Here is a 21,234-nt window from a genome sequence, read left to right on the forward strand (position 1 = left end):
CATGTCCATCTGCAAAAAAATGAAGCAAGACCTTTACCTGACACCATACACAAAAACTAATTCAAAATGGATCAAAGACCTAAATATAAAACCAAAAACTATAAAGATCATAGAAGAATAAATAGGATCAATGCTAAAGGCCCTAATACATGGCATTAACAGGATACAAACCACAACCAACAATACACAAACTCCAGAAGATAAGCTAGATAGCTGGGATCTTCTAAAAATTGAACACTTATGCTCATCAAAAGACTTCAGCAAAAGAGTAAAAAGAGAAACTACAGACTGGGGAAATAATTTTGGCTATTACAAATCAGACTAAAGTCTAATATCTAAAATCTATAGGAAAATCTAACACCTCTACAACAAAAAGACAAATAATCCAATTAAAAAACGGGCAAAGGAAATGAACAAACACTTCACCAAGGAAGACATTCAAGCAGTTAATAGACACATGAGGAAATACTCACGATCACTAGCCATTAGAGAAATGCAAATTAAAACCACAGTGAGATACTATCTCACCCTGGCATTACTGGCATGAATAAAAAAAACAGAAAATTAACAAATGCTGGAGGGGCTGCTGGGAACCTGGAACTCTTATGCACTGCTGGTGGGAATGCAAAGTGGTACAATCATTTGAAAAACAATATGGTGTTTCCTTAGAAAGCTAGAACTAGAAATACCATACAATCCAGCAATCCCACTCCTAGGAATATATCCTAGAGAAATAAGAGCCGTCACAAGAATAGACATATGCACACCCATGTTCACTGCGGCATTGTTCACAATAGCAAAAAGGTGGAAGCAACCTAGATGCCCATCAACAGACGAATACCAATCCATTTCAGCTCACTAATACCTAGGATATTGATCTTTATGCATTCCATTTCATTTTTGGTGATTTCCAATTTTCCTAGATTCATACTTCTTAAATTTCAGTTTCCAATTATTAACGGATGTTTGCAGCTGTTTCTTTTCATTTTGAAACATGCCACGTCAGTAAATGAAAGTCCCATAAGTTTGACTCCATCCAGGTCATTAAGGTCAACTCTATTTTGAGAAGGCAACTCTTCCCTAGTTGTATTTCGAGCGCCTTCCAACCTGAGGGGCTTATCTTCTGATTCATCATACTTCTGAAAAGAATTAGCCAGTGAAAACCTTATGAATAGCAGTGGAACCCTGTCTGATACAGTGCCAGAAGTACTTCTCTGTAGAAGTAAGAATTTTTAAACTTTGACTTACTTTGCACATGTCATTTAGAACAGGACATCATGTTTGGCAAAGTAGAGGGTCAGTGAAAACAAGAAAAATCCTCAATGAGATAGACCGACAAAATAGCCCCAACAATTGACTCAGCCTAATAATCATGGAGGTGGCACAGGACCAGGCAACATTTTGCTCTGTTATACATAAGGTCGTTAATAGACATTAATAGAATATGAAGTAGCAGGAAAATTTCTATAACCACCTCAATATTATTTAAGTATTATCCTTTATTTTCTTCAAAAACTTGTTTTTAGTATACATTTAAATATTTAATCAGATATATATTATTTTAATGACATGAACAGGAGAATCTATAACATACTTTTTCTGTAGTTGGCTAATTGGCTCAGAAAACACCTTTAAAATGTTGTTGTTAGTTGCTGTTGAGTCAATTGCAACTCATGGTGACCCCAGGTGTGCAGAGTAGAACTGCTCTGGAGGGTTTTCAAGGCTGTGATTTTAGGAAGCAGATGGCCAGGCCTGTCTTCCAAGGTGCCTCTGTTTGGATTCAGACTGACAACCTTGAGTACTTAACCATTTGCACTATCCAGTCACCTATATTTTTAAAATTACACCCATTTATCATTGATTTATGATGGTGTCTACCCTCACTTTTGTTGAAGATTACATTCTGCTTTGTCCCAATATTTTGTCCCAATATTCTGGCTATATTCCGTTGCTGTTGTTGAAATTTTATGTAACAGAAATAAGAGGATTTTATTTGCTGGAATTCCTATTCAGGAGAACATTTTATTCTACAAAAATGTCTGATAAAACCTTGAGAGATAGAAGTCAGTTGATGTCAAGCTCAGGAAGGAGGTGATCCTATTTTAAAGGAGACAAATATGTGTTTGCCCTTGAGAAGAGTATGTTCCTATCGATTTTTCTTCTACTTATAATAGATTTTGCAGTGATGTTCAGTTCATAAATATTCCTTTACTGTACTTTTATCAATGTAGAATGAATCTTGTTTCTAATTTAGTAATTTTTTTATTAAATCCAGTTTGTTTTTTTATATTAGTATAATGATCTTTGTTTTTCTTTTGTAGGTACTTGTAAGGTATAATTTTAATGTTTTCATTCATTTTATAAATTTAGGTGGATTGTGAGATGAGCTGAAACTAGCAGAGCTTGCATTTAACTAGCTTAATCTGTATTACACCCAACGTCACCTTAACCTGGAATTAAGTTTACTGTCATTGTTAATTTTGCATGTTTTTTTTAGTTTGTCTGTGAGTATTCATTGTTCATGAGGAGTTAGGAATGAATCTGATAAGGGGAATTCTATGAATATTAGTTTTATCTACTGTATTTCTTCTCAAATACCACAAAAACATATAAAACACTCATAGTGTGCATAGGAAAATAACGTGTGAGTTATTTGCGCAGTTGGCAAAAAAACATAAAATACATGCATTATTTTTGTAAAAATATGGTACTATGGTTCTTTCGAGAATGATATTTATCCTTGGTTTCTCTGAAAATAATATATATTAGGGGTAATAGAAAACTTTATAACCAAGAAGGTAGATTTGAATTTCAATATCTGTTTCATCTCACTTTCTGTAAGACACTGTTTTGTTAGGTGCTGTCAAGTCGGTTATGACTCACAGCGACCCTACGTACAACAGAAGGAAACACTGCCCAGTCCTGCGCCATTCTCACAATCGTTGTTATGCTTGAGCCAATTGTTGCAGCCACCATGTCAATCCATCTTGTTGAGGGTTTTCCTCCTTTCCAATGACCCTCTACTTTACCAAGCATGACGTCCTTCTCCAGGGACTGGTCCCTCCTAATAATGTGTCCAAAGTATAGGAGATGAATGACACTGGGGACAACTTATCTACTGTATTTTTACACAAATATTGAGTACCTTCTACGTTTGTTTGCCAGCAGTGTCAAAAATTAGCATAGCGTGCTTATGAAAATACCTTGTTGGAGGAGGGTGTGGCTGGAAAACCAATGTACAAATGGTACATTATTTGCATAAAAAATACGGTAATCAAAATCAGCCTTATTTTCTTTGTCTTAAAATGGGAATAATATTTACTTTGTAGGGTTTTTGTAAGAATTATCTGAGACAACACATGCAAAAGCATCAAGTAGGTTATAGTGTCTGCCTCATAATAAATGATTACATAAGCATATTTTTCTCTTCCTCAGAAAAAATACACCAAATTCCATCATTGGGAAGGTAAGATGGTTTAATTTCATTTTATCAGTGCATTGTTTTACATGAGCTTGATAGTGTCATAGAGCTTTGATGTTTTATTTTCACTTAAAAAATTAGAATATTACAATTTCTGATGTGGCTGCCATTCCTAGGAGTTATCTTCCGGGAGGTGAAGCTTGTCTAAAATTGGCGTTGTTTTTAACTTTCAGGTGATGCCTAATTGAAGAAAAACAAATCTTTCCCTTAAGTCAATAATTCCTAGTTTAAGCTCTTCCACACATTTCAGAACTTTGCTAAAATGGATCAAAGAACATCTTAAAATGTAAAATGTTTCACCTTGTTAAATCTTAATCTTTACAATTTTTGAGGTTGTTCACAAGACACTGCAAGTTTCTCAGACAAATAAGCCTTTTATTATTTGAAGTTATGCATTTATGAGCCTCTGTGACTTTGGGGAAAAGAATAATGCTGTCTGTCTACTAAAGCAACTTGCTGAGTAAGGTTAAAATATTAGCACGAATAGCCTAAAGGCACATAAAATAACAAAATTATGATAGGGATGCATCTCTCCCTCTTTTGCTCTGTAGTCCTCTCCCTTTCTCTTTATATGGAGCCAATACAATGGAGGACACAACAACATCATGTTCATATTTACTGTCAGGCACTAGGCCCAAGCCTCTATAGTCTTATTGTTTTCACACCTTGGGTCCACCTGATCCATATTTATGCGATGAGTCTCACCTTTGTTTCAAGGATTAGTTTTAACCATATGTGGAAGACAGCTATATTCCTAGCCCAGCAGTATAGAATTTGCTTTCATTAGAGCCCTACCTATTTAACACTTACCGATGAAGATCAAAGACTACAGCCTTCATCATAGATTACACCTCAACATAAAGAAAACAAAAATCCTCACAACTGGACCAATAAGCAACATCGTGATAAATGGAGAGGAAATTGAGGTTGTTAAGGATTTCATTTTACTTGTAACCACAATCAACACCCATGGAAGCAGCAGTCAAGAAATTAAATGACACATTGCATTGGGAAAATCTGCTGCAAAAGACCTCTTTAAAGTGTTAAAAAGCAAAGATGTCACCTTGAAGAATAAGGTGTGCCTGACCCAAGCCATAGTGTTTTCAATTGCCTCATATGCATGCGGAAGCTGGACAATGAATAAAGACCAAAGAATTGACACCTTTGAATTATGGTGTTGGTGAAGAATATTGAATATACCATGAATTGCCAAAAGAATGAACAAATCTGTCTTAGAAGTACAGACAGCATGCTCCTTAGAGGCAAGGATGGCGAGACTTCTTCTCATGGACTTTGGACGTGTTGTCAGGAGGGACCAGTCCCTGGAGAAGGACATCATGCTTGGTAAAGTAGAGGGTCAGCAAAAGAGAAGAAGACCGTCAATGAGATGAACTGACACAATGGCGGCAACAATGGGCTCAAGCATAACAACGATCGTGAGGATGGCGCAGGACCGGTCAGCGTTTCATTCTGTTGTACGTAGGGTCACTATGAGTTGGAAATGACACGACGGCACCTAACGATAACAACAACCTACTTAGTCATTTCAGAGAGTTTGGCATCTTCCTACTTGCCCTGACTTAGGGCAATGAATTTCCATGTCCTTTGAGTCCTTCCAGGATTTGGATCTGCATCATTCTTAGTCAATGTTTTCCCACTTGGAACTCCTCTCCTCCCATCCCAAACAAAGTTCTATGCCTGAACCCAAACCCAGAGTGAGGTCCTGTGGCTGCACTTTCCTGATGCTTTTGGTAAAATCACATGCTGCCACCTAATGTGACCCACCAAATATTAAACCACATTGGGATCATTAATACTAACTGTAGACCTGAATTAGCTTTGCTATTCTATTAGATTTTCTTTCAATAGCTGTCTTTTCAACTTAACCCAGCTACTTTCTCTTCAGTGGCTGTTTTACATAAGTAAATAGGTCTAGTCCTTTGTTGTGTTTTTGGTTTGTTTGTTTGTTTTGTCTCTCCTAGTTTTCGCTGTCCTGTCTTGGTTAATGTGGGTCTTCCTGATTTAACATTATGATATATCTATTTCAAATATTTCATCATAACACCTGATTCTCAGTTTTATAAATGATTGCTACTCCCAAAAAGACAAATTAATCTAATAAGATACAATTGCATTTCTACTTTCAGAAAAGAAAGTGGTATCTTTTAAGTATTCTCAGAAAGTGGAGTTACATGACATTATGGTATATTTCCTTTGTCCCAGTTCTACCTAGTGAATTTAGAATGTACTACATTGCATAGTAAAGTTAGCGCTAAATTTCTAGATAAAAAGTATGATGTAGGATGATATGGGACTTCCACTTTCAGCTCTCTATATTGTCATTCCCATCCTTATAACAACAACAGCAAAAAGCTGAACAAACTGAAAAATCAATGAATTTTCCTGGATCCACTGGAAAACTGAAGGCAAAGTGCAAATTGTCACCCAAAAATCTGGAAAGACAAGACAATCCAGAGAGTCACAGCAATATCTGCTTACCGGGATCAGAAGCCATTGAAGAAATAAACTGGTAGGAAGACATAAATGGTAATTTTGATGAATTGCTGGAGGTGATGTGAACAAGCATGAAAAGAAGAAACCCCTGGAGACTGCATTCTTGTGGGGGCAATCTTAGGGAGGTCCCATCAACTTAAGAGGACTTACCTCCAGGAATACCACTAGGTTCTTACAGTAAAGAGCCCAGAAAGATCCCTTGTGACTCTGGCAGGGGAAGGAGAAGATTAATTCTTTAAAATTAAGGACATTCTCCACAACAAAGGCCTACTCTCCAGGAAAATGCAGTTCTTGGGTGGCACAAAAGATTAAGTGGTTAAGCACTCAACTACTAACTGAAATTTGGTGGTTCAAACCCACCCAGAGACACCTTGGAAGAAAGGCCTTGTGATCTGCTTCCAACAGGTCACAACCTTGAAAACCCTGTGGAGCAGAGTTCTACTCTGATACACCTGAGATTGCCATGAGTGGGAATCAATTTGACGGCAGTTGGCTTGGTTTTTTTGGTATCTCCAGGGAAACAAACTTTGCTGGAGTCTTATCTTACCTAAGATAAGAGCATTTCCCTTACCCCAGTCCCCTGTAACTTTCCTGTCTCACTTAAGGGGGCAGAGGTATAAGAAACAGTTAGAAAGGTTGAAGCTCAGGGACAGATGCTAATTACAAGACTGAGATTTAATCATAAAATCATAGAATGCTTCCCCTCCCCCACACCATGTCACTACACAAACAGGGCTCCAGTATAATAAGAGTAGCTTACAACTGAAAGAGCTACAAGATGCTGAGTCTCTCTGAGGAGAAGAGTCTTGTTGTTGTTGTTGTTAGGTGCTGTCAAGTCAGTTCCTACTCACAATGACCCTATGTGTGTCAGTTTGTCTTAGTGTGGGGGCTTGGTGTTGCTGTGATGCTGGACGCTATGCCACTGGTATTCAGATACCAGCAGGGTCACCCATGGTGGAGAGGTTTCAGCTGAGCTTCCAGACTAAGAGACTAGGAAGAAGGACCTGGCAGTCTACTTCTGAAAAGAATTAGCCACTGACAACCTTATGAATAGCAGCTAAACATCGTCTGATACAGTGCCGGAAGATGAGCCCCCTAGATTGGAAAGCACTCGAAAGATGACTGGGGAAGAACTACCTCCTCAAAGTAGAGTCGACCTTAATGATGTAGACGGAGTCAAGCTTTCAGGACTTTCACTAGCTGATGTGGCACGACTCAAAATAAGAAGAAACCTGGAATGCACGAAATATGAATCTAGGAACACTGGAAATCATCAAAAATGAAATGGAATGCATAAAGATCTATATCCTAGGCATTAGTGAGCTGAAATGGACTGGTATTGGCCATTTTGAATTGGACAATCATACGATCTGCTATGCTGGGAATGACAACATTAAGAGGAATGGCATTGAATTCATCGTCAAAAAGAACATTTTAAGAAGAGTCTTAGGGAAGTCCAAAGTAACAAACAAGGACACTAGAGAAATTTGAAGCTTCTGGCGTCTATGGTTATAGCACAAATTAAACACAGCCCAACTTTTAAATTAAATAATATCTCACATTATATGTCTATTTGCCTCAGTTCCTATTACTCTATGCATTATATCTGGTTGTCTTAGTTATCTAGTGCTGCCATAACAGGAATACCACAAATAGGTGGCTTTAACAAACAGCAATTAATTCTCTCACAGTTTAGGAGGCTAGAAGTCCTAATTCAGGGTACCAGCTCTAGTGGAAGGCTTTCTCTCTCTGTAGGCTCTGAGGGAAGGTCCTTGTCATCAATGTTCCCTTTGTCTAGGTGATTCTCAGTGCAGGGACCCGGGTCCAAAGGACATACTCCGCTCTCGGCTCTTCTTTCTTGGTGTTATGAGGTCCCCTGTCTCTCTGCTCTCTTCTTTCTTTAATATCTCAAAAGAGATTGATTAAAGACACAATCTAATCTTGTAGATCGAGTTCTGCTTCATTAACATAACTGCCTCTAATTCTCACCTCATTAATATCATAGAGGCAGGACAACACATTGCAAAAACCACAGCAGATGACAAAATGGTGGACAATCACATAATACTGGGAATCATGGACTAGCCAAGTTGACACACATTTTTTGGGGGGACACAATTCAATCCATAACACTGGTTTTCAAAGAAAAATTGCAAGGCATGCTAAAAGGCAAGACAAACCCAGTCTAGAGACTAAACAACATCAGAACAAGACTGAGATATGATGCAGATGCTGGAATTATCAGACAGGAAATTTAAAATAACTATAATCAATATGCTAAGGGTTCCAATGGAAAAAGTAGACAACGTGTAAGAATAGAATAATAATATACTCAGAGAATAAAAAAGGAAATAAAAGTTATGTAGAATGAAAGGGAGTAATTCAACTGTCTTTATTCACAGATGGTGTGATTTGCTATATAGAAATTTCTAAAAAATTGACCAAAAAATAATAATAATAAAATCCTGCAACTAGTAAGTGACAATAACAAGGTCATAGGATGGAAAAGTCAATTGATTTCTATGTATCAGCAAAGAACAACTGAAATTTGAATTAAAATCACAATATAATTTATGTGCAGAAACGTACAATGCTCTGTTGAAGAGAATTTCTGAAGATCCTAATAAATAGAGAAATATTCTGTGCTCATGTGTTGGAACTCTCGATATTGTTAATATGTCAGTTTTTCCCAATTTAAAGTAATCACGATAAGAATCCCAGCAAGGTATTTTGTAGATACTGACAAACTCATTCTAAAGTTTTTAAGAAAAGGCAAAAGACCTAGTATAGCTAACACAGTATTGAAGAAGAAGAAAGGTGAACACTGATATTACCTAATTTCAACACTTACTATGTGGTTGTTAGGTGCTGTAGAGTTGTTCAGACTAATAGCTGTCCTATGTACAACAGAAGGAAACACTGCCCGGTCCTGCACCATGCTCACAATCGTTGTTATGCTTCAGCCCATTGTTGCAGCCCCTGTGTCAATCCATCTCACTGAGGGTCTTCCTCTTTTTCACCGACCCTGTACTTTACCAAGCATGATGTCCTTCTCCAGGGACTGATCCCTCCTGATAACATGTCGAAAGTATGTAAGATGTAGTCTCGCCATCCTTGCTTCAAAGGAGCATTCTGTTTGTACTTCTTCCAAGACAGATTTGTTTGTCCTTTTGGCAGTCCAAGGTGTAAGTTTGGCAGCTAACCAAAAAGTTGGCAGTTTGAATCCAGTAGGTGCTCCTTGGAAACCCTACGGGGCCATTCTACTCTGTCCTATAGGGTTGCTATGAGTCGGAATCGACTCAACTGCAGTGCGTGGAACACTTACTACAAAACTACTTTAATTAAGACACCATGGGATTGGTGAAATAATAGACACATAGATCAGTAGAATAAAATAGAGTTCAGAAGTAGACTGTCACAGATATTCTTAAGAAGCAAAATCATTCAATGGTGAAAGTATAGACTCTTCAAAAAATAGTGCTGGAACAATTAGCTGTTCACATGCAAAAACATGAACCTAAACATGGACCTTACAGCTTTCGCAAAAATTAACTAAAAATGGTATGAGGCCTTAAGTTTTCTGATTATTTTCAGTTATAATGCCAAAAGTACAATCCATGAAAGAAAAAAAAATTGACAGGTTGTACCTTGTTACAATGAAAAACCTCCACTTTGTGGAAAACACTCTTAAGAGAATGAAAAGACAAGCTACAGACTGAGAAGGAATATTTGCAATACACATATCTGATAAATGACTTGTATCCAAAATATACAAATAATTCTTTAAAATCAAGAAAAAGCAAAAAATTGAGTTAAAAAATGGAAAAAAGATCTGAACAGAAAACTAACTGAAGAAGATGGTTGTTTTTGCTGTTAGGTGCCAATCGAGTCTGTTCTAACTCATAGCAACCCTATGTACAACAGAAAGAAACATTGCCCAGTCCTGAGCCATCCTCACAATCATTGCTATATTTGAGCCCATTGTTGCAGTCACTGTGTGAATCCAAACTATGAAGATGGAAAATAAGCATGTAAAATGATGTTCAACGTCACTTGTCAATAACAAAACGAAACAAAACAAAAACCCGTTGGCATTGAATTGATTCCAACGCATAGCGACCCTATAGGACAGACAGAATAGAACTGCCCCATAGGATTTCCAAGGAGCAGCTGGTGGATTTGAGCTGCTGATCTTTTGGTCAGCAGCCAAGTTCTTAACCACTGTGCCACCCAGGCTCCTCATTTGTCAACAGGTAATTGAAAATTAAAAAAACCTGAGCAGTGCTCCTCAAAACCATCAGTCAATAAAACAAGAGAATTCTGAGAAACTGTCACAGCCAAGAGGAGCCTAAGGAGACATGATGACTAAATGTAATGTGTTATCCTGGATGGGATCCCAAAACTCAGAAAAGGACATTAGGTAAAAACTAATGAAATTGGGATTAAGTGTGCACTTTAGTTAATATTAATGTCAATATTTATGTGCTAATTTTAACAAAGGTACCATACTCATATACCATCATATACCATATGGGAATTCTCTGCACTGTCTTCACAATTTTTCTGTAAATCTAAAACTTTACTAAAATAAAACATTTATTTTAAAAATAAAAGTATGGGTGCCCTTCAGTCATTTGAGCAATGAGGTATATCACAATTACATGTGGCCAAAACGTTTGCATGAGAATTTTGTTAGTGAGCTTTTCTTCATTTGCTCACACTCCATATTAATGTAATTAAGATATAGGTAGATTATTATGTACTATGAATCACGAGAGCAACCATTTAGGATTCTGAGCCTTAAGATGACCAAATCTCATGACACTGTCTGCATCTGGCTCTTCTGCAAACTGGGCGGACAAGATGCTTTGCAATGTTCAGTCAATTTACACCTTCATGTTTTGGTTAAGAAATAAAGTGGTAAATAAATAAGTGGTAGAGATGAAATACTCTTGATTTAAATTGACAGACTTTTACAAAAAAAAAAAAAATTCATCCTAGAATAGCAAATATACATTCTGTTCCCTGAAAACTAAATAATGACTTTGATTCAAGCTTCTTAGGTTTCTGATAATCTTGTATCATAATGTGAATTAAATTCCTTCCTCCCCTGGGAACCTCATTACCACTAATCCAGCCCTGGGGTATTATGGACCAAGATTTCACCTACCTTAACCTGTATCCTTTCTTGGCTTCTTGCTTCTCTGATTAGTCCTATTTCTCCATTGCTTATCATCCTCAGACTGACCAATAAATTGAAGAACATCACATACATATATTGAACAAGGTCTCACATACTGCTCTCGGTATGAGGAATTAAAGAGATGAATTTGTTATGATCACCTGCCCGAGGCCAATCATCTCTCTTGTCTGAATACTGCAATAACCACCTCACTCTGCCCCTCCTTCTATTTTCACCCCTTCAGAATCCATGCCTACGCAGAGGCCAGGATGACCTTCGGAGAAAATTTATCTAATTGGGTGACTCCTGCTCAGAATCTTGCACTTAAAATCAGCCCTTTTAAATAGTCTTCAAGACTCTGAAAGATATGACAGCTTTTTATCCTTCCAAACTCAAATGTGATTCTTTTCTACCCTCCAAATTCTTCCCTTGCTCCTCATGGTCGTGATATCTCTCCCCACACTGATGTCCTCCTCCTTCCAGAAAGCAAGTTCATTTGTGCTTCAGGAGTTTGCATGTACTAAGCCTGGAGCCTAACATATTCTTCTCGTTGCTCTTCACATAGCTGCCTCTTTCTCATCTTTCAGGTCTTCATTTAAATATCATCTCCTTGAACAGACTTCTCCTGAATAACCCCTGGCTTCCTTATTGTCTATTTCAGAAATGAATGTATTTTAGCTTAGTATTTTTTAAAAGATTCAATTATTTTGTTTACTTCTTTGCTTGGTTAATGCCTGACTTCATCTGTAGAATATAAAAATTTCCTGAGAATAGGGATTATCTTGTTCTTGTTAATAACTGTACACCCAGCACCTGACAGAGTGTCTGGCATGTAGTAGGCTCTTGGTAAATAATTTTTAATATAAAGAGTTCTTTGTGCCTCTAATTGCCTCTTATTATTTGAAAGTCCCATAATTTCAAATAATGGCACTTCTAATCATATCTAGTAAGAAAGTTTCCAACCTACAATGTAAATTTCTTGCAATATATCCACATAGAAGCCCCATTGCCTCTTCCATATCAACATTTCTGAAAGAATAAATAATTTCTATTCCAACCTTTAACTCAGATCCCTTCCCTGTATTTTCTATTTGATTACCAATGTTATTATTCTCTTAGTCATACGCATTCTAAATAAGAGGCATATTTAAATTTTCTTCTTTGCTCACAGTTCACTTCCCATTAGTCACAAAGTTCCTTTCACTTTGCACTTTAGTTTATTCCTGCTTGCCCTTCGCTTACAGCAGGGTCTTTATATATACTGTAAAGTGTACCACTTACATCTTTTATGCCCCTGATGAAATAAATATTGAGATATCTATTTTTCAAGAAGTAAAAAAATTAAAGATTTTTTTTTCTCCATTTAATGAATGGTATTAGTTAGGATAATTAATGATGGAATATTATTAACTAGTCAGTCTTAAAAAATGGGGATAAATATACTTAAACCTGTCAAAAATATTTCACACCTGAAAAAAAGTTGGAAGTCTCAAGCATACTAAACTATTTTAGGAATCTTTTTTGTTTCAAATAGAATGACTGACTGACTAAAATGCAAAAATATTCTTAAGTTTAAAATAAAATGAAAGTTCACAGATTTAAGAATTGCAGAGGAAATTTAAACTCAGAGAAATGTGTGGTACTTAAGGCCATGGTGCACCGATGAAATGAAACCAAATATAAATCTTAATGACTGGGGCTCTGTATCCAATATTATATTGTGAGAGAAGTTTGTGTAACAGGCCCTATGTGAACAGAAGTTCAAATGAATTGTGTGTATAAAGCTAAAAATGGGAAAAAGTCTGGTAAATAGAACACACAAAATAAAGTGTATAAATAAGTGAAATACATTAGTAATCACAATAAAGGTAAATGGATTAAATTAATCAATTAGAAGACAAAGACTATCACAGAATTTAAAAAAAAGCAAACAAAAAAACCTTTTATGTTGCACAGAAGAAATTTACTGAAAGGAAAATAATATTTAAAAAAATTGAAAATTAAATGATGAAAAAGATATATGAAGAAAATGGTAAGAAAAGGAAAGTTACTACGGGGATATTATTATTATTTAGGGCAAATCCTACTAATAAGGAAAAAGAAGAACATCTCATAAAGATAAAAAAAAATCAGCCAAAAAGAAATATTATAAAATGGTACATTTTAATCAAAAGAGTTTTAAATACTTAAAATGAAACTAACAGAATTACATGGAAAAAAAAATTACAAGTCCACATACTTAATAGCCTGTGTATTTACCTTCTCTTAGAAAGCATAGTTTGATTTAGATATTTCTGATGACTGTTATGGCAGAATAATACGTTTCTTTTTGGAGCTGCAATTCTCGGGCTAGGGGACCTCAGAGCAAGATTTGCTTTGTGGTCGTTTCCCATATTAGGAGACAGGTGGCATCTTGGCTGCACCATGGATTCTGCCTGAGCCTAGGTTGTCAGGCTACCTGATTTCTTCCAATAGACTCTGTTATTGCCTATGATAAAAAACAAAAAAGGAATGAATGGATAGATATGTGAATACACACAAAAAAATCAAAGGTATAGAATATTTGACAAACGAATTAACAAACTTTGTCATATACCTATATGTTGTTATTGTTAGCTGCCATTGAGTCAGTTCTGACTCATAGTAACCCTGAGTACAACAGAACAAAACACTGCTGCGTCCTGTGCCATCCTCACAATGGTCACTATGTTTGAGTCCATTGTTGCAGCCGCTGTATCAATCCATCTCATTGAGGATTTTCGTCTTTTTCACTGACCCTTTACTTTACCAAGCATGATGTCCTTCTTCAGGGACTGGTCCTTCCTGATAACAAAATACAAAGTCTTGTCATCCTTGCTTCTATAGGGAATTCTGGATTGCATATAAGCATATTTAAAAAAAATTACCATTTACACGCAAGAGACTATAATTTTTAAAAGCACATGGAGCATCTGTCAAGTATAGATAAGATAAGGTACAAAATCCCACTTTAAGGAATGCAAAGGCGATATCATTAGGGAGTCCATAGACAATAAAAAAGATTCTAAGATAATATTATGTGTAATTTTATGTTAATAAATTTGAAAATTTTAAAGAAATGGACATGATCATATATCTGGATGACTTTACTGGTTGGATTTTATCCTTCCCAACTCAAGAATTACTGGTGGAACGAATGGATGCTTTGAACATTATAATTGACTCCACACTATTTCTTCTGAGCACTGTGATTTATTAGTATCCTTCTTGAGCTTCACTCAGGAATTTCTCTAAAATAAGGAGATAGTGAACTTCAGGTAAAAACAAACAAACCAGAGCCATTTAAATTAGCTTGATAAAGGAAAGGCCCATACACATCCATTTGCTTAAAGTTGTTGGTGATATAATTATTATGAATTTGTTTTCTTTGTTGATTGTTTTCAATTACTCCTCCCACAGAGAATGTATTTTTACGCACATTTGAACGGAATGGAAAATGGTAAATTGAAAACTGCACTGACTTACGAGCCAAGATATTTGGGTTCTACTCCTCCATCTGCTATTTTTTATTTGTATGTGACTTGGGAAAGCTACTTAGGTTAGGTCTGCAGATTCTGGAGAATGGGGAGATACCGGGATTAGTAGACAGAAGTCATGTGTACAGCAGAGGCAGCTTTCTTTACCTCCCGGACAGTGTTCCTTCCTTTCTTAACTAAAATTTTATTGTCATATCATGGGAGAGACACACAGTCTAATTTGACTGTTACTTTTTTCATGGGAAGGGCAGGTTGGGACAAGAACACATCTACTATGGGCTCGTTTCTGTTCTGCCTGCTGGAGGAAAATAGAAGAACATATGTGCACATGCACACGTACACATATACATATACACATACACACACGTACATACATATGCATACACATGTGCACACAATCACACACATACACACACACATATACACACCCATGCACATACACATATACACACATGTCCACATGCAGACATGTATGCATACACATGTGCACACAATCACACACATATACACATACATATACACACATATACACACCCATACACACACTCCAATTTACACACACACATAATAGCCTCAGTTCTAAAGTCATTCTGTCCAAGATGTGAAAACATTTCATGCATCTCAAAATAAATGACAGTTTGGATGGTATAGGCAAGTTCTGGGTCCCTTCAGAGGTGGTACATTCACTTGTTTGGAGCTAAGACCTGAAAAAAAAAAAAAGATGACATGTACATTTTGCCATGCAAAATGTTTTCTTCAGTGATTTATTTAATTCTAAACATTTGTTTTTCTCCCATAGTGTCCACATGATAACAGCATTTAGATTAAGACGTTGAATTGCTTGTGCAATCAAGAGAGCTAAAACATTAGTTTTCTGTTGGTTTTCTTTTACAGGTGAAGGCCTGACATCTTCTCCATTTCAGAAGTGAATTACCGTTCAGATGAAATACTTTTCTATGGCAATTGATATTATTTCCTGGATTCAGCTTGTTTGATTACAAAATTTTAGCATAATGAAATAAAGATATTAAAACACACACGTATATCATTTAAGAACAAAATTCTTCTCTGCGGGAAAATATTCTATATCCTTTCCTTGGCAGATTGCTGGTTCGTGTATTTCTCAGCATGGCGCTCTTGGGTCATTGAGATGTGCACTCACAGATGTGCCCAACAGGAGGGGATGCGATCCACAGGCAGTTTATAAAGTCGGTTACGGAAACAGTGGGGGGTAGCTGCTAAGTAATTTAGGAAGCAGCAGGTTTTGATTCTCAGCTGAATGACCATCCTTCTTTCCAGGATTCCTTTTCTTCCCTCTTCCTCCTGTGATTCAATTCGGCCGTTTGTCGGTGTTACAGGCAGTATGACTGCATCGTTTCAGATTATTGCTCTTTATGACATGGAATGCAGTTGCATGGTGATATTTTGACCCCACCCTGGACTGACCTTGCTTCCTTATTTGAAAACTGCTGCTGTATGGCATTGACATTACATGCCCTCCTTGGAGCTGTCGGTCATCGAAGCTCAGGTGCATGGGGTTTTTAGCAGTTCCGCTGTTCTTGCTTACATGTTGAAAAAAGGAACTGGGCTGTGATTTATACATGACAGTGAAATACAAAACTCTCGTTGTTCATGCATTTTTCACCAATAGTTGTCTGATCAACAAAATCTTATAGGATTTCCTTGCGAGTTCATGCTTGTTCCCAAAGATCTCTGACAAATAACACAGAAGTAATTTAACAGTTTGCTTTTGTAACTTGAGAAAATGAAGCTTCCCCTTACCTCTTCCTCTTCAATATCTCTAACTTCAACTCCTATCCTTTTGAAAAACAATGGGGAGTAAGCTATTAAAATAATGCTTCAAATTCTCATCCTTTCTCTTCTTTCTCTAAATCTGCGAATACACACACCCATATACATACATAGAAGATTGGGTGCATAAACAGACATACATATACACATTCTATTTCTAAAGGTATACAATATATTGATGTGTGTGTATGTAATCTGGGAGGGAAAGAGAGGGGGTCATGGCCGTCATATAACAACAGGTGTGAGAGTAGGTGGTTTAGGACTGACTGCAGGTCCTTGATATAATCCGTGTCCCCAATGGCTACTTAATTGTTCTTCCATTCTTGGTACTGGTTTCCATCTTTTCAGTCACTTCATGGTTACCAGTACAGATGCTAGAACTCTCAGTCTATCTAGGCATGAAGAAACAGGAAAAAGAGTAGGATAAAATAGTTCCTACCAGTTCGGTAAGCAACCCTAAAAAGTTTTCCTATAGGTCTCAATATGCAGCTGCTACTTACATGTTATTGTCAATCTTAATCTCAAAGGGGGTCCAGAAAATATTTTTTAGTGGGGGAAATTGCTGTCATCCTCAATATAGGAGCTCTGTATGTGACGAAATGGAAAGTGAACATTGGAAAAGCAACTAGCAGATTGTCCACTACTCACATATATTGTTTGAATTTTGTACAGTATGTACAAGTAATAATTTAAACAATCTGCTATCAGAAGATTGTGGGATAAGTAAAAGTAGAAGACAATAGAGTAAATTAAAAAAAAATTAATGCAGCAACCAACTGAAACTCAGAGTATATGGTTAAAGCTACCAACACTAAGTGGGGAGGGATGGGATTTCTCGATTGGGTATAAATGCCGTGTCTGAGAGGCCAGGACTTCAGCTGCAGGCTGTTGGTAAAATTTCTGCTTCTTTCAGACACATCATGCATAAGGGGGCTCTCTCATCTTAAAACACCTTGTCTATAACTCCGTTAACGCTCATCATAATACCTGGAACATGCCTTCCCATGTCCAACAATGAGCTCTTTGGGAAAAGGCCTCAGGTTACTTACAGTATTTGCTGCAACTACCATTCTACCTAACTACTAAAAAAGACCTGACAATATATTTTGCATTAATGAATAAAACAGATTTTAAGGATTCTTCAAACTTTCAGAAATATTTGTAATTAATGTGAGATTACCTTTTAATTTAGAACTTGTTGTCCTGATTTGACTGACGTCTCCCATGTGAGAAACGCCATACATCATTCTACATGAGCCATCATATTGATTTTTTATGTTAAAATTATATGAATGTTTTTAAGAGAAATAAATTTAAAGAAGAAAACAAAAATTGATCCTTAATGGTATGCCCAGATTGTTCCTATGAATAACTAAAAAAATGCATAAAAGCAATCTAGGTATACAGTTAGAAAACTAAAATGTCAAGAAACAAAAAAATCTCCTTTTTAGAGTCACGAATTGGAGGAGGAAATTGAATGCATGTGTGGTTGCCTCCATGAACAACTGCCTCCTTTGCCATGAGACCAGAAATGGATAGTGCCCGGCTACTATTACTAATTGTTTTGATTAAATATTCTATAGAAGAATCTTAATCAAAAGGAGGAAAATGAGGAACAGAATTTCAAATCCTTTAAGGAATCCAGACTCTCTGGAGTCATTGAGGCTGGATGAACCCCCGAAACTGTTGCCCTGAGATAGTCTTTAAACTTTAAACCTTAAACCAAAACTATCCCCTGAAGACTTTGAACAAAAAAATAGCTTACGTTAACTAGTAAAATATGTCTGCATTGAGTATTGTGCTCTTTTAAGGAATTATCTATGTGAAATCAAATTGACAATAGGAACTCGAGAGGTTAGATGGGAAGCTTAGAGGGCAGTGAGTTTAAGATAATGATGGTGGAATAATTTAGGAAAGGATAGCAAAAATCGTAGCACAACTTGAATGTAATCGATGTCACTGAATCGTACATGTAGAAATTGTTGAAATGGTGTCTCTTTGGCTGTGTATACTTTCACCAAAACAAAAATAATTAAAAAAAAATTCTCCTTCTCCTGGTTTTAGATGCTCTCCTTAAGTTCAATTATTGTTGACTTTCTGGTGTTTCTTTCTTCCAAGTAATACATTTCCCTCTGTCTCATCTCTTTCTACCTAGCTATCTGTCTGTCTGTCTATCATCTATCTATTCTTTTAAATTCATGTAAAATATTTACTTCATTAATTTAGTATATTTAGAAGAATTTTCCATTTCAGCACAAACTCACCTTTCTTTTTAACTATACTCCCACCACCCCGAACACCTATGTGTGTGTACAATAGATTTATCAGTAAAAAAAAACAATAAAATGAATGCAAAAATGTGAAATAATACTCAAATCTTTTTTTCTGTTTTCTAATTAGATTGGTTATTATAATGAGAACAAAGTTAAATAATATAGTAATTGGTAATAGTGGGTATATTGGTTTAAATGTCAATGAGAATGTTTCCATTGTTTTTCCATTAAACATATTGGCAGATTTAAATCTGTTTGAGTGTGTTTCTGTGTTTGGGTGAGAGAGAGAGAGCTAGAGAGACAGAGAAAGACAGAAGGAAGGAGGGAGAAAGAGTGAAAATATCATAGATATATTTTAATTTTATTAAACCTTCTTGCTTTTTTTCTTGTTATGTATGGTTATTTAATAATTTTCTCAAGTGTCTTTTTAGTATCTATTGTTACCATGTTGATTTTCTGTCTTGAAATAGTAATAAATGCATTATATTAATCAGTTTTCTAAAAAGAAAGCATTGTTGATTTTTAGGAATTCAGTTCATCTGGCCATGGTGAATTAATTTTGAAATGATGCTACATGTCATCCTGGTGGTAGAGCTGGAAGGAGGCCTCTGTTCCCGGCTGTCCCTTGAGTGTCTGGGATCTAATGGACCACTCTGGAATCTCAGCAGTCCCTAAGCAGTCCTAGGTGAGGTTAGCTGTGATAGTCTATTGGTCTGCGATTTTCTGGGATCAATGGTGACTGGCTTCTTAAAGAACTATCAAAAGTTTTCCTTTTCCTCTACGTATAAAATAGCAAATTAGTATTGAAATTAGTTGTATTGAAAGTTTAAAATGACTTTTATGTGAAACCATTTGGATACACATGAGCTTATGTAGTCCTTTGAAGAGAGAAATATAAGTGAGCCCTTTCTCAATGCCTTCCATTATTTTTGCTTTGTTTGGGTTTCTAGTACCTTTGGGGGCAATTTTATAAATGATCTCCTATAAATTATTTGTTTCATTGGGATTTTAAATTAATTTTCAAAAAATATATGCATATATTTTTAAATTCCTTTGTAAATATAATTATATTTCCTTTTACTGTTCTGATTTTTGTCTTTATGCTTTCTTCTTTTAAAAAAAGTTTATTCCCAGCTAGTGATTGATCCATTTTTATCATGTTTTTGCCTGTTTTATTTTTCTCATCTTTTTTGGTTTTCTCATTGATTCTGCTTTTCTTGCTTTTATTGTTTTTTTTAATTAACTCTTATGAGTTAGATGTTAACATAGTTTTTAAAAAATTCTTTGTGCACTTATTTCAGATATGACTTTTCCTGAGTATAGTTTTAGTCATATTCAATAAATGTTGATGTATAAATGTTTTATCATGAAACATTAATGTATCAAGATATAATTAAATATTTATAGCTTAATATTATCAATTATATTGTTTTGATACCTTGCATATGTTCTTACTTTTTGTGTCTTTGTTCTCCCATGGAAAAATAGAATTGTAATTTACTACAATTCCTGAAGTTTATGGTTTGTGAATTAGATTGTTGCTTTGTGATACGTAAATATTTATACATAAAACCTCATTGAACATTGGCCCTTTATTATTCTAGAGTACCTCACTTGGTCTCTTTTAACACATTCTGCCTTTGAGCCCCTCTCAGCTTTGGTTTTGAAAATATGTGCCCGTGATATTTCTGCCTAGTTTTTATATGAAGTTCAAACTTTGGTATTTAACAAATAATGTTTTCTTAACTCAGTCTCTGAGTCAATCTTATTTTAATAAATGAGTTTATCCTATTTTTATTGATTGATATAAACTAAATATTTGGACTTAATCCTGATGTTTGGCATTTTGTTATATTTTTGATGACCTTAAATTGAATTAGATTCTAAATTTCATAAGACCAGGTACTACACACATTTCATGGGGTTAAAATACTGTTTCTTGTATTTCCAAGTCCACTATAGGCATAATCCATTCTGTTACATGCAGACATATTGCTGCAACTCTGCAGGCTCAATGTACTCCACAAATGAAAAGTGTTTACCACATTAAGAGCTATGGGGCCCTACCATGCACTAATGATAGCACTGTCTGCATTTATTTGTTTTTAATTTCAGAACTTTATCCATAAAATTTAATACTGGAAAAGATAAAGAGGTCAGTTCTTGTGCTTGACCATTCTTTTTACATCAAAGCTTGTTGCCAGGACTATATTAAAAGTGGAAAATTTCATTCTGAAATCAATTTCTAAGATTATTATGTTATGTGCTATTAATCATACTTTATTCTCCAAAGAAAAAAAATATGAATAATGGCCAAAAATTAGTTTCCGAGAGTAGCAACAGAAGTGAAAATATATATAGGACTCTGGCAAGATGGCGGTCTAGGCAGAAGCACCACGCCGTCCCTCCACAACAAAGATCCGAAAAACTAAGCCAAACAGAGAATCAACAATCCTG

The sequence above is a fragment of the Trichechus manatus genome, unplaced genomic scaffold, assembly GCF_000243295.1.
Source record: "Trichechus manatus latirostris isolate Lorelei unplaced genomic scaffold, TriManLat1.0 scaffold00002, whole genome shotgun sequence".
NCBI lineage: Eukaryota > Metazoa > Chordata > Mammalia > Sirenia > Trichechidae > Trichechus > Trichechus manatus.